The 14,926-nt window shown below is 37.3% G+C and overlaps 1 protein-coding gene across 1 annotated transcript in view; it reads left to right on the top strand.

Moving 5' to 3' along the window:
- PTPN2 (protein tyrosine phosphatase non-receptor type 2) overlaps positions 1 to 14,926 on the top strand; it is an 81,947-nt gene that overhangs the window by 6,529 nt on the left and 60,492 nt on the right.

The raw sequence follows: 14,926 nt of genomic DNA, 5'->3' as shown, positions 1-14,926 counted from the left end.
GCCAATGTGGAGCTTGATCCCAGTACCCTGAGATCATGACCTGAGCCACCCAGGCTCCCAAGATTACTTAAAAATCTTAAAAATAGATAAATAACATGTTAGCACCTTGATGTATTCCAGCCCCCTCATTCATAGCTGAGGAGATGCCTGTCCAACATGAGGTTGGGACTTCTATACAGTTGCCACCATAGCCAACAGTGACACAGATGGGACCCAAATTTAGTCCTTAGGATTCTCATTTCTGTGTTATCCCAATTGGCCATTGCGACTACTTACATTGCTTTCTTCTTAAGATCTACTTGAGATTAATGCCACTGATGGTATCATTTAAATTTTTCGTAGCAAGGAGAGAATGGAATGTGTTTTAATAGGTGGGGTCATTTGGGGATACTAACAGTATCTGGGATCCGTGGATTAGACTGGACAGTGATTTCCAAGTCCCTTGAAACTCTCTGCTAAATTGTGTGTATGTGTGAGTGTGTTTTGGTATTTTGTTTCTAGGTGATTCAATAGCTTTTGTTCTGCTGTGGATCTCTGTGACTCCTTCATAGTTAAGGGCCACCGCTTTAAGGGAAAGCAGCTGTGGGAATGGTGCCCCTGTAGAGAATATATAACTAGAAATTATAACTGAGTTTTGGCTCTGATGTATGTTCTATAGTTACTGATACCTGCCTGCAATTGTGGAAATCCAGACAGTCACCTTTGTCTTAGGCTTTCTAGCTTGCCTTTTCCAATTTCTTGTTTTTGTTTGTTTGTTTGTTTTTTTGAGGGAGGCTGCAGAGGGAGCAGGAGAGAGAATCTTAAGCAGGCCCCACACCTAGTGTGGAGCCTGATGTGGGGCTCTATCTTAAAATCCTGAGATCACGAACTGGTCAAAATTCAGATGCTCAACCAACTGAGCCACACAGGCGCCCCTCAATTTCTTGATTTTAACCGGAATCTCCAAGAACTCAAAGCTACTCCCAGATCGCTACTATGCACATAATTCCCTGTTCCCAGTTGGAGACCTGTTACAGCTCTTGCAGTCTCCTGTTCTGTCGTCCTGTCTCCCTGCTTGATCACTTAGTGCTCTGTTAAAGTCACTGTTTCTTGAGGGCTGTTTGTTGGGGCTTGTTTATTTTAAAAATTTTATTTATTTATTTATGAGATAAGAGCGCAATTGGAGAGGAGCAGAGGGAGAGGGAAAGAAGCAGACTCCATGCTGAGCACAGAACCCCGTGTGGGGCCTTGATCCCACAAGCCTGACATCATGACCTGAGCCGAAGTCAAGAGCTGGCCACTCAACCAGCTGAGCCACCGAGGCACCCCAGAGGGGCTTGGTTAAAGTAACTGGCATATTAGAACTTTTGTAATACTCTCCATTATTCTGGGTAGCATGCTTAGCTGTGTACTGTGTCAGTCTAGCATGTAAAATTTAAAACATAGCAGCTGATAACTGAGGAAGAAATAGGGTTCTGCAGGATAATTTTAAAGAATGTAAATTCTGACTTTGTTGTTCTCCCATCCAAGTACTAACCAGGCCCGACCCTGCTTAGCTTCCGAGATCAGACGAGATCGGGCGCGTTCAGGGTGGTATGGCCGTAGACTGACTTTGTTGTTCTGAGTCGAATACTCAGATGTTCTAATTAATGATGTTCTAGCTTGCCTGGCTATTATCTGAAATAGTTGTTGAAAATGAATGTGATGCTACTTTAAATGTATTTAATGTAGTGCTAATTTAATGTTCCGTTTATGGTATAGTAGTAATAATGCTCAGGCAGTTGTTTTGGCTTAATGGTGAAATCCTTGGTTTTAGATTTTAAACATAGGGGTTTAAACCCAGGAGACTGCCTGGGTGGCTCGGTCAGTTAACATCTGCTTTAGGCTCAGATCATGATCCTGGGGTCCTGGGATTGAGCCATATGTGGGGCTCTCTGCTCAGCAGAGAGTCTACCTCTCCTTCTGCTTCTGCCTGCCCATCCCCACGCCCCGTCTCCTGTCAAATAAATAAATAAATAAATCCTTAAAGATCTTAAAACATCTTTAAACGCCTTTAAAATGTAACCTATGAACAAGAGGAATGCCTGCATACATAAAATCCTCTAAATTTTAGCATGCGATTTCAAACTGTTGGGGTTGATGACCTCTGGGAAAGAAGTCCTGGTTGAGAAACTGATTTCTGATTAGACACTTTATCTGTGAATTTCTGGTACTTTTTCAGTGTGGTATTTTCATGTTTTTGGGTTTTTTTTAAGATTTTATTTATTTGACAGAGATCACAAGTAGGCAGAGAGGCAGGCAGAGAAAGAGAGAGGAGGAAGCAGGCTCCCTGCTGAGCAGAGAGTCTGATGCGGGGCTCCATCCCAGTACCCTGGGATCATGACCTGAGCTGAAGACAGAAGCTTAACATATTGAGCCACCCAGGCGCCCCTTCATGTTTGTTTTAATGTACTCTTCTTACTCCTTTTGCAACCAGTATGTCTGATTTAATATGCTCTTCCTCTGTCAATTTAATTTGGTTTATTTCACTGAGCATTTATACCTTTGTTTCATACTGCTTTCATTCCTTTGAAGAAAATCTCATACCGAATTATTTTATTCTTTCACTGTATTTGAACAGTTTTATACTCTGAAAGCTGTCAGTTCCTCTTTGTAGTTTCTAGTTGAACCTGGAACAATACAGGGTTAGGGGTGTCCACATATAAGTTTTAACTCCCTAAAACTTAGTTATTATTAGCCCACTGTTGACTGGAAGTCTTACCAAAGACATAGTCAATTAAGATATTTTTTATGTTGTGTGTATTTTATAGTGTATTTTTATAACAAAATGAGCTGGAGAAAAGAAAATGTTATTAAAATCATAAGGAAGAGGAGGCATCTGGGTGGTTCAGTCATTAAGCGTCTGCCTTTAGCTCAGGTCATGATCCCAGGGTCCTGGGATCGAGCCCCGCATCGGACTCCCTGCTCCTTGAGAAGCCTGCTTCTCTCTCTCCCCCTGCTGTGTTCCCTCTCTCGCTGTGTCTCTCTTTGTCAAATAAATAAAATCTGGAAAAAAAAAATCATAAGGAAGAGAAAATACCATTTTGTTCAAGGGTCAACTACTTAATCGTGCTTCCAGAAATTCTTTAGATGGGTTGGACTTAGGTTGTATGGCTCCCAGAGTGTGACCACTCTGTTCCTAGTCAAGGGCTGGTATGCTGGGGTCACCTTAGAAAACTGAAGTCACTTCATGACAGTGAGACCTGCTTCTGCATGGATTTATGTTTTAATCATTGCCTGCTTCCCTTCTCCCTCCCTCTATTGCACTCCTACAAAACAAATACTAGCACAATGTTCTACACCTTGCTTTTTTTCACTTAATCTGTCACTGGAAATCCTTCCATTTAGCTGTGTTCATTTTAACATTTTAATAGTATTCATTATTTAACCATTGATCTATGGGCTTGTAGATTATTTCTAGTCGTTAGCTATTAAAAAACAATGTTGCAATGAATAACCTTACAAAGAAGTTTTATCAATGTACACTTCCATCAATGGTGTAAGAAAGTGCTTGTTTCCTTATACTCTTTGACCTCTACCCAGTTATATCATCTAACTTTCTGATCTTTATCTGAGAAGTGAAAAATAGTCTTACTGTAGTTATAATTTGCAGTTTTGTTGTAATGAGTGCCGTTGAACAGCTTCTCTTTTGAAAAAGCCATTTGTATTTCCTTTCTCTTTTTAATACATAGGAGTTCTTTACACATTAAGGAAGTTAAGTCTTTGTTGTATATTGCAAATATTTTTTCAATTTATTACTTTTGGCCATGTTTGTGGTATTTTTTCATGTAGAAAATTTAAATTTTTATGAAATCTGATTTATCAGCTTTTTCTAGATTTTTGTACCATGGCTTAGAAAGACCTTGTCTAGTCTATGATTACAAAAAATTTTCTTCAGTGTTTTCTTCTACAATTTTATTTATTTTTTTTAATGTTTAAATGATTGCTCAACCAGGACATTATTCTGATAAAAGGAATGAGGTAGACATCCAATTAATTTTTTTTGTATAAAATATATATAACAAAATATTCCATTTTAGCCATTTTTTTTTAAAGATTCCATTTTTTTTTTTAAGATTATTTATTTATTTGACAGACAGAAATCACAAGTAGGCAGAGAGGCAGACAGAGAGAGAGGAGGAAGCAGGCTCCCCGCCAAGCAGAGAGCCCGATGTGGGACTTGATCCCAGGACCCTGGGATCATGACCTGAGCCAAAGGCAGAGGCTCAACCCCCTGAGCCACCCAGGTGCCCCCATTTTAGCCATTTCTAAGTGTACAATTCAGTGTCATTGATTCCATCTATAATGTTGTGCAACCATCACCACTGTTTCCAAAACCCTTTCAGCACCCCAAATAGAAACTCTGTACCCATTAAGCAATAACTCCTTATTTCCCCCTCCTCCTGGTGACTTCTGCTCTACTTTCTATCTGTGAATTTGTCTCTTCTAGATACCTCATACAAGTGGAATCATATGTTAGTCCCTTTGTGTCTGGTTTATTTCGCTTAGCATAAGGTTGTCAAGGTTGAGCTATGTTTTTGTAGCCTGTTACCAACTTCATTCCTTTTTATGGCTGACTAATTTTTTTTGTACGTATATACCACATTTTGTTTCTCCATTCATCTGTTAATGGACACTTAGGTTGTGTTCACCTTTGGACTGCTATGAATAATGCTGCTATGAACATTGCTGTGCATATAGCCATTGGAATCCTTGTTTTTTAATTCTTTTGGATTTGGACCTAGAAGTGGAGTTGCTGGATAATATGGTAATTCTGTGTTTAGCTAAATGGTTTCTTTGGTGGCTGCAACGTTTTACGTTCCCACTAGCAGTGTTTGAGGATTTTAATTTCTTTATATCCTCACAAACACTTGTTATTTTCCATTTTTAAAATTATAGTCTTGCTAGTAGTTATGAATGGTTTATATTTGCATTTCTGTAATGACTAAGGATGTCAAGTATCTTTTTTCTGTGTTTATTGACTAATTGTATATCTTAGGAGAAATGTCTATTCAGGTCCTTCGCCTGTTTTTTTCCTAAGACAACTTTTTTTTAACCCCCCCCTTTTTTTTAAGATTTTATTTATTTATTTGAGAGAGAGGGAGAGCACAGAGGGAGAGTAGGAGGAGAAGCAGACTCCCTGCTAAGCAGAGAGCCCAATATGGGACTTGATCTTGGGACCCTAAGATCATGACTTGAGCTGAAGGCAGATGCTTAACCAGCTTAGCCACCCAGACACCCAAGACTTAATTTTTTTTTTTTAGAGTAGTTTTAGGTTCACAGCAAAATTGAGGGGGAGCTGCAGAAATTTCTCATGTACCTCCTGCCCCCCACACATGCGGCCTTCCACATTATCAAAATCCCCCACCAGAGTGGTATGTTTGTTATAATTGATGAGCCTACATTGATATAAATATCCAAAGTCCCTAGTTTACCTTGGGGTTCATTTTTTTTTTTTTTTTAAAGATTCCATTTATCCATTTGACAGACAGAGACATAAGTAGGCAGAAAGTCAGGCAGAGAGAGGAAGGGAAGCAGGCTCCCCGCTTCACAGAGAGCCTCATGCGGGGCTCGATCCCAGGACCCCGGGATCATGACCTGAGCCGAAGGCAGAGGCTTTTAACCCACTGAGCCACCCAGGCGCCCCTTGGGGTTCATTTTTGGTGGTATACATTCTGAGGCTTTGGGCAAATGTATCCATGTATCCATCATTATGGCATCATATATAAAAATCCAGTGTTCTCCCTATTCATCCCTACCCCCTTCCCCAACCCCAGAAACCATGATTGACCTTTTTACTGTCTACATAGTTTCGCCTTTTCCAAAAATGTCATATGGTTGGAATCATATAGTAAGTAGCCTTTTCAGATTGGCTTCTTTCACTTAGCAATATGCATTTAAGGTTCCTAAATGAATTACCATGCCATGTCTTCATGAACATTTTCTTTTGAACACTGAATAATACTCCATTGTCTGGATGTAACATTGTTTTTCCATTCATCTGCTGAAGGACATCTTGGTTGCTTCCAAGTTTTGACAGTTGTACGTAAAGCTGCTATGTCCGGTTTTTCTGTGGACATAAGTTTTCACCTTTGGGTAAATAGCAAGGAGTGCAATTACTGGATCATATGGTAAGAGTATGTTTAGTTTTGTGAGAAACCACCAAACTGTTTTCCAAAGTGGCTGTACCATTTTGTATTCTCACCAACAATGAATGAGAGTTATTGTGCTTTATATCCTTGTCAACTTTTGGTGTTCTCAGTGTTCCAGATTTTGGCCATTTTAATAGATGTCTGTGTATTTTTACATTGTTTGTCCTTTTGTTGTTGAATTGTAGGAATTCTTTGTATGTTGTGGTTATTAATCCCTTGTCAGATACATGATAGGCAAATATTTTTTCCCAAGCTGTGTGTTTCCTTTTAATTGTGTACTGTCATTTGATGAACAGAGATTTTAATTTTGATGAAGTCCAGTGTATTTTATTTTATTTTTTTTGTCACCTGTGCTTTTGGTGTCATAATTTAAGAAACCATCACCAAATCTAAGATGATGACTTTTAGTGCCTATGCTCTCTTCCAAGAGTTTTATTGTTTTAGCTCTTACATGTGGTCTTTGATCCATTTTAGTGGATTTTTGTATGGTGAAAGTCCGCTTCATTTTTTTTGCATGTGGATATCCAGTTTTCCCAGCATCACTTGTTTTGTTTTGTTTTTTTATTTTATTATTTTTAAAAGATTTTATTTATTTGACAGAGATCACAAGTAGGCAGAGAGGCAGGCAGAGAGAGAGGTGGAGGCAGGCTCCCTGTGGAGCAGAGAGCCTGACGGGGGCTCGATCTCAGGACCCTGGGATCATGACCTGAGCTGAAGGCAGCGGCTTAACCCACTGAGCCACCCAGGCACCCCATCCAGCATCACTTGTTGAAAGACTTTCCACATTGAATTTGCTTGCTTGTTGAAAATCAAATGACTGTAGATCTGAGAGTTTATTTCTGAACTTTGTATTCTATTCCATTGATCTCTGTGACTGTTTTTGTGCCATACCGCACTGGTACAATTACTGTAGCTTTGCAGTAAGTTTTGTAATCAGGAAGTGTGAGTCCTCCAACTTTGTTACTCTTTTTCAAGATTATTTCGGCTATTCAGGGTCCTATGAAATTCCATATAAATACTGGGATGAGGTTTTCCATTTCTGCATAGTTGTCACTGAAATTTTGATAGAGATGACAATGAATCAGTGTATCACTTTAGGTAGTTTTGTATTCTTAGTGTTTAAATCTTCAATTCATGAATACAGGATTTCTTTGTATTTATTTAGGTTATCCTTAATTTCAGCTGTGTTTTGTAGTTTCCAGTGTACAGATCTTTCACCTTTTTGGTTAAGTTTATTCAGAACAATTCTTTTTGATTCTGTTGTAAATGGGATTGTTTTCTTAATTTCCTTCTTTGGCTTCATTGCTAGTGTATAGAAATTGACTTTTGTATGTTGATTTTGTGTTCTGCAGCTTTGCTGAATGTATTAACTCAAGTTTTTTTTTTGCGTGGGTGGGTAGGTTCTTTAGGATTTTCTACATATAAGGTCATGTCATTTGTGAATAAAGATAGTTTTACAACTTCCTGTCCAATTTGAATGCCTATTTATTTATTATAGCACAGTTACTCTGGCTAAAATTTCAGTACTCCGTTGAATAGAAGTGGCGAAAGTGTGGGATGCCTGACTGGCTCATTTGGTAGAGCGTGTGATTTTTGTTCTTGAGGTTGTGAGTTTGAACCCCAGGTTAGGTGTGGAGATTACTTAAAAATAAAAATTTTAAAATAAATAAATAAAATCCTGGGGGAAAAAAGAAGTGGTGAAATTGGGAATCCTTGTCTTGTTCCTGACCAGTTTTTTTTTTCCTAAATAATTGCCTGCTTTTATCATACTGTTTGCTGAATATCCCATCCCTTTTTCCTCCCTCATCCTGCCATTTAGAGTACCATCCTTATAATTTGCAGAATTCCTTTATGTATATTGGGTGAATGAAGCATGAACAAATGCCTGAATAATCTCATCTCTATGCTTGTTCATCCTCATTTCTTGCATTTTCCTCTCGTGCACCACAAATTCTGTGCTGCTTATACTTCTTGCAAGACATCAGTTATTCATTCTTTCTTTTGTTTATTTAGTTTTCATTTGTTTATTTTTATGTACTTTTGCATCTTAATGACTTGGCACGAGCTGTTTTGTCTACTTAGACCTGTCATTCTCTACTTGTTTATGTGGCATACTCCTGGTTATTCTTTTTTTTTTTTTTTTGGTAAGTCTTCATTTTAAGTTTCTGCCCCCAGTGTGGGACACGAACTTAACAACCCCGAGATCAAGAGTTGCATGCTTCACCGGCTAAGCCGGGCCAGCACCCCTCCTGGTCATCTTTTGGGTCTATTCTTGCACTGTGCTCTTTACACCCCGAGCTGAAAGTAAATCTACTTTCCATGTTTATTTTGTATATGTGTGTGTGTGTGTGTTTATTTGAGGTTTTATTTATTCATTTGACAGAGTGCCCAAGCAGGGGGAGGGGAAGAAGCAGGCTCCCTGCTGAGCAGGGAGCCCCATGCCATGTGGGACTCCATTCCAGGTCCCTGGGATCATGACTTGAGCCAAAGGTAGATGCTTAACAGCTGAGCCACACAGTCATCCCTCTGTGTTTATTTTAAATGTGAGCATACTTTTCTTATGGCACTTATGATAGTCTTAAGGAAAATTCTGAGGTCTGAGTATAAAAAAAGAGAAGATTGTTAGATACAGTGGTACAAATAGCCGTAAACATTGACAACAAGAACAGTGATAGATCATGAGAAATGGATATAATTTTTCATAATTTTCTTAATCCCATGCAAGAGGCTTTTTTGTTGTTCTTACTTATTATCGAAATGACCAAATTGCAGTGATAAGAAGAAAAATCTACATTATTATTTGGCACCAGAGAAGGGTCTTACCCATATACTTGAGACTTAGAGGGTTTTTTTTTTTTCCAGTTTTCTTGAGAAATGACTGATATATACATCACTGTTTACATTTACGGCGTGTACAGCATGGTGGTTTGATTTATATGTATTGTAAAATGATTACCACATAGGTTCTGCTAACATCCATCTTCTCATATAAATAAGATAAAAGGAAAAGACAGGAAGGAAAACAGTTTTCTTCTTGTGAGGAGAACTTTTAGGATTTAATCTCAGTAACTTTTCTCTGTATCACATAGTAGTGATACACTATCCTGTTGTAGTGTGTACACATCCTGTTGTACATTTCCTCTGTAATACTTATTTTACTTATAACTGGAAGTTTGTATCTTGACCAGTTTCCTCCAATTCCAAGACTTAGGGGATTTTGATATAAAACAGTGTGAGCATCTACAAAAGCTTGGGTGAAAGTTGATGCCTGCACTTTCTGTGAAGATAAACAAATGTTAGACATATGGAAAGTTCAACACCTCAAGAAAGTGAGACTGGTTGGATCATTTAGAGCATGTGGAATAGTATATGAAATAGGGAAAACTGGAATTCAGATTCCCCAAACAAGAGCAAGTTATAAAAATAAACCGAGAACAGGAAGGAGTTCTTAAACTTATAAAACATAATTGTTGAAAAAAAAAAACTTAAGGTTCACTAGCAAAATAGTGCAGAATACCAAGTTAGCATGAGAAAAATCTGAATTCAGGAAAGAGATATTTAAAGTGAAAATTATGAGAGAACACTTAAAACACATAAAAGTCTCAAATCTCTGTGTTAGGTGGTTCTGAAAGAGAACAGAGGACCCTGAGATGAAGCAGGGACCAAAGACATAAATGGAAGAGTGTTTCTGAGCTGAAGAAAGCCTTGAATTTCAAGATTAAAGGGGATCACAAAGTCTTCACCAAGAATTTATTAAAAAAGCATAAAAACCTAGGTGTGTCTTGATGAATTTTCCAAGTAACAGGATAGAAGACAAAACCCTGTAACGTAGAAAAACAAGTTATGTTGAGAGAAGAACCTGTCAGTTTTGCATCAGACTTATGCACTCTGACATTGTATGCCAGAAGATAATGGAGAATGTCACCCAAGAGCTGAGAGAAATGAAATAGGTATAGAACACAGGTTTGGGCAGTGAAGCCAGGTAAACTCTAGAGTTAACGTTAAATAATTGTAAATACAGTCATAAACTTTACTGCAAGTGGTAAGAAATTAATTTTGAAATAATTGAAAGAGTAAAAAATACGGATCCGAAGTTCTAGATTATTTCAAGAAAATATGGGGGATTGGGCTGTAGGAAGAAGGAAGTGAAATATATGATAATTGTACTATAGATTTTATCAGTAGGGATTTTTAAAAAAGATTTTATTTATTTGAGAGAGGGAGAGGGAGAAGCAGGCTCCCTGCTCTTGGGGCTTCATCCCAGGACCCTGAGATCATGATCTGAGCTGAAGGCAGACACTTAACTGACTGAATCACCCAGGCACTCCTACCAGTAGGGATTTATTGATAGATGCTTTCACATTAGTAGAAAAATACAAGTTCAAACATGGCTTTTACAAAATTTTAAGACTGATTCCCAATAGAATAGGAATTGTACTTTTACTTCTAAATTACTAGAGGGAAAGAGGAACAAAGAAAAGTTGATTAATACAGAAAAAAATGGGGAAAAGGAAATAAGCATAACATATAGAAAACAGTAGCCATTGCGAATCATTTTTGGGTAAAAGAAGAAATCAGTATGCCATTAGAGACTCTAGAAAATAATGAGATGACACTCTCCTAAGCCTAATAGGATTAGACCAGTCTCTAAAGCAAGAAGGAAAGAAAAGGATATTAGTGGGCTAAGCAAGCATTTCATTCAAGCTAGAAAAACAATGAAGTAAAATAAAGCTTTAGAAGGTCAGATTGAATACAAAGGAAAGATAAAAATAGATGAGTAAGCATCTTCCCTTCCCCTTCCAAATAGGCAGTTTAATTTTACTTAGGATTATAATCCTAAAATTCTAATGATATTATGAGGTATTATCTAGAGATACAGTTAGAACACCATTCCCAAATTTATTTTGGGACTGTAAAGATGGTCAGTATGAGGGAGTGTAATACTATGAAATCCATCCTCATTGATTAAGGGAGGAAAAAAGTGTATTCCTATTGAGATCAGTTAAAATAAAATTTTTTTTTAAATACTTAAGAATAAACTTAAGAAATGTGTTGGGTTTGGGGTAACTGGGTGGCTCAGTCAGTTAAGTATCTGACTCTTGATTTCTGCTCAGGTCGTGATCTCAGGGCCAAGGGATTGAGCCCCATAAAGGCGGCTCCATCCTTAGTGTGGAGTCTGCTTGAGATTCTCTCTCTCCCACTCCCCCTTCTCACTTGTGTGTGCAAACACACATTCTCTCTCTCTCTCTAAAATAAATAAATTTTATAAAAAATAAAGATTTGAAGCAGATAGTCAAAAGTGGCAATAAGTGTTTAATCTCACTGATGGTAAAATGAGTGTGATATTATATATATTTTTCTATTTGAAATATTTCACAATGAAAATAAATTTTTATTGCATAAATCTGTACCCTTCCCTAGATGTTCAGCCTTCCTCCAAAATTTACTAATTTCTCATCCTCCTAGAATTATTCACTATATTCTAGGCATATTTATGTTTGAGTGGATTGTTCCCTCCCCACCATGAGTGCAATATTATTTTGTACTTTTTTCACTATGCAGTGAAATTGTTAATTTCATTGTTTCCTTGAAATTTTTTCATATGTAGCACTTGTCCTTTTTCCTTGTTTCCTTTTCCATTATAAATTATAAGGCATTGGTGCCTTATAATTTATCTCACCAGTTCACTCCTAAAGATCATTTAACATTTTTGCTAATTTTTCACTCTTATGTACAGTGAACATCCTTGTCCATAAATCTTTGCACACAGGTGGGTGGCTATGTGATATAAATTCCTTGAGGATAAAATTGGTGGGTCAAATTTGTGATCTTATTAAATCATTCCCAAACATTGTATCTGTTTACATTCAGCAGTAATGTATGAGAATACTATCATCTGCCTCATGTTACCAGAATTTTTTATTCTTGCCAGTTTGTTTTCTCTACATTTGATACAGAAAAGCTATTAACAGAAAACTGTTTTAGTATGTTTTTATTTTGTAATTTTTAATTTTTTAAAAAAAGATTTTTATTTATTGAGAGAGCACATGTACCAGCAAGAGAGAACACAAGTTGGGGGTAGGGGGTAGAGGGTGAAGCAGGCTCCCTGCTGAGCAGGGAACCTAATGTAGGGCTCAGTCCCAGGACTTTGGGATTGTGACCTGGGCCAAAGGCAGACACTTAACCAACTGAGCCACTCAGGTGTCCCTGTTTTAGTATTATTTTAAATTAATATTTTTCTTTTATGTCAGTTACTAATTTGCAATATAAAATTACTTTGTAGGGGTGCTTGGGTGGCTCAGATGGTTTAACGACTGCCTTTGGCTTAGGTCATGATCTCCAGGTCTTGGGATCAAGCCCCATGTCAGGCTCCCAGCTCAGCAAGGAGTCTGCTTCTCCCTCTCCCTCTGTGTTCCCCTTGCTTGTGGTCTCTTCTCTGTCTCTGTATCTCTCTCAAATGAATAAATAAAATCTTTTTTAAAAATTACTTTGTAGTGTTTCAACTCTATAAAGTGTATGAAATTATCAAATAAATATAAGCCTAGACCTGAATGTATTTAATTTTACATGTAAAATTTATTACTTAGCATATAAAAACTTAATATAATTAATGTGTTGGAATAGTTGACACTTTTTCATCTTTTCAGCTAATTACATTTGTTATACGCTTTCTTGGAAAAGTTTTTGAAACTGAAAGGTAATATTTCTGTCCAAATTAATATATGAGGCTATATAACTTTGATACTGGAACTGAATTAAGTCATATGAAAATAGAAAATTAGGGGTCAGTTTAACTTAAAAACATAGATGCATACATCTTAAATAAGATAATGGTGGTACATTTAGACAATGGGATATTTAGCACTATAAAGAAATGAGCTATCAAGCCATGAAAGGACATGGAGGAACTTTAAAGGCATATTACTAAGTGAAAATGTGTAAATTGTAATTCAACACCTACCTGAGTAAAGGAGAACAGCTATATGATCACTTCCATAAATGCAGGGAAAACACTGAATACAGTTCAACACCCACCCATGATAAAAAATGTTTAGCCAACTAGAAATTAAAGAGAAGTATCTTAACTTGAAAAGGGTATCTATTGATCAGAAACACAAAGCAAATATTATGCCTAATGGTTAAACATTAGTAGCAGTTGTTTCAAAATCAGGGGGAAAAATATATCTATATGACATTGAATAATCAATTTTAGCCAATGGGATCAGATAAGAAAAATAAAAAAATAAAAAAAAAAAAACAGGGAAGAGACAGAATTACAACTGTTTGGTAATACTGAGAAATCCAGAGCCACCACAGAATATTAGAGAGCTCAGTAAGACTGCCGGATGAGAGAGAAGCATTAAAAAATCAGTAGCAACAATTATAGCGTGTATGTGTATGTGTTTCTATTGTGTGTTTGTGACAGATTGCATTTTCCAAAGTGGCAATACCAACATAGGTTGTGTTCTACATGTTCTTTGCACACGCAGTGTGATCCACTGAGAGGTGGTCTGTGTTCCCTACTCTCTGCATCTTAGAAGGCCCAGTGGGTGAAAAGACAAACTAGAAAGTTACCTGTTCTGGGTTTGGTGGCATACGGGAGGCCGGGTAATCCATAGTAGAAGCATTTGTCAAAAAGTGACTTGAGCTCTTGTTTTTTGGGAGGTTTTTGATCACTGCTTCAATCTCGTTACTAGATATGGATAAGGAAGATGTGATCCATATACACTATGGAGTATTATGCCTCCATCAGAAAGGATGAATACCCAACTTTTGTATCAACATAGACGGGACTGAAAGAGATTGTGCTGAGTGAAATAAGTCAAGCAGAGAGAGTCAATTATCATATGGTTTCACTTATTTGTGGAGCATAACAAATAGCATGGAGGACAAGGGGAGATGGAGAGGAGAAGGGAGTTGAGGGAAATTGGAAGGAGAGGTGAACCATGAGAGACTCTGGACTCTGAAAAACAATCTGAGGGTTTTGAAGGGGGGGGGAGTGGGAGGTTGGGGGAGCCAGGTGGTGGGTGTTATGGAGGGCACGTATGGCATGGAGCACTGGGTGTGGTGCAAAAACAATGAATTCTGTTATGCTGAAAAGAAATTAAAAAAATAATAAAATAAAGATAAATTATTAAAAAATACATAAGGTTTTCAATCAAAATTAATTATTTAGGAATACAGTTATTAAACTAAACATCTGTAAATAGTAAAAAAATAAAAAGAAGTGACTTGAGTTATTTATGCTTAATTTATAAAATCATGTGGCGCCTCACTTTTAAAATGCTTTTTCTCACATGTGATAGTGTGAAAACAAATCAAATTAATTTTTGCTGTTGATGCACACTTTTTTGGGTGTTTCTGGTTTAGCCTTCATTCTCAGAATAATATGTTCTCTTTGAGTGGGAAAAAAAAACACAAAAACTGTTCATGCTGGATACACCAGATAGCTGAGTGCTTAGTGCAGCCGTACCCTCATAGAATTTCTTCCCCAGTGGAGCACAGAGAGCTGTAAGGGTCCTAAAATGAGCTTCTGACCTAGTGGTGGTTGCTAAGCATTTATGGCTCTAGAAATAAAATTTGAGGATATTTCTGGACTCAAAGTAACAGTAATATGGCACGAAGGTGAAGAAATAGATGAAAGTTTTAAGATAGAAACTCCAAAATAGAGGTAGATATTATTGAGAGCTTAGTAAGAAATCAGAGTATGATGTGATTAGCCTTAGATACCTCCATTGCATTAGTTCTGTGTTACA

This window comes from Lutra lutra, chromosome 12, assembly GCF_902655055.1.
Source record: "Lutra lutra chromosome 12, mLutLut1.2, whole genome shotgun sequence".
Taxonomy (NCBI): domain Eukaryota; kingdom Metazoa; phylum Chordata; class Mammalia; order Carnivora; family Mustelidae; genus Lutra; species Lutra lutra.
This window is presented reverse-complemented; position numbering and strand designations above follow the sequence as displayed.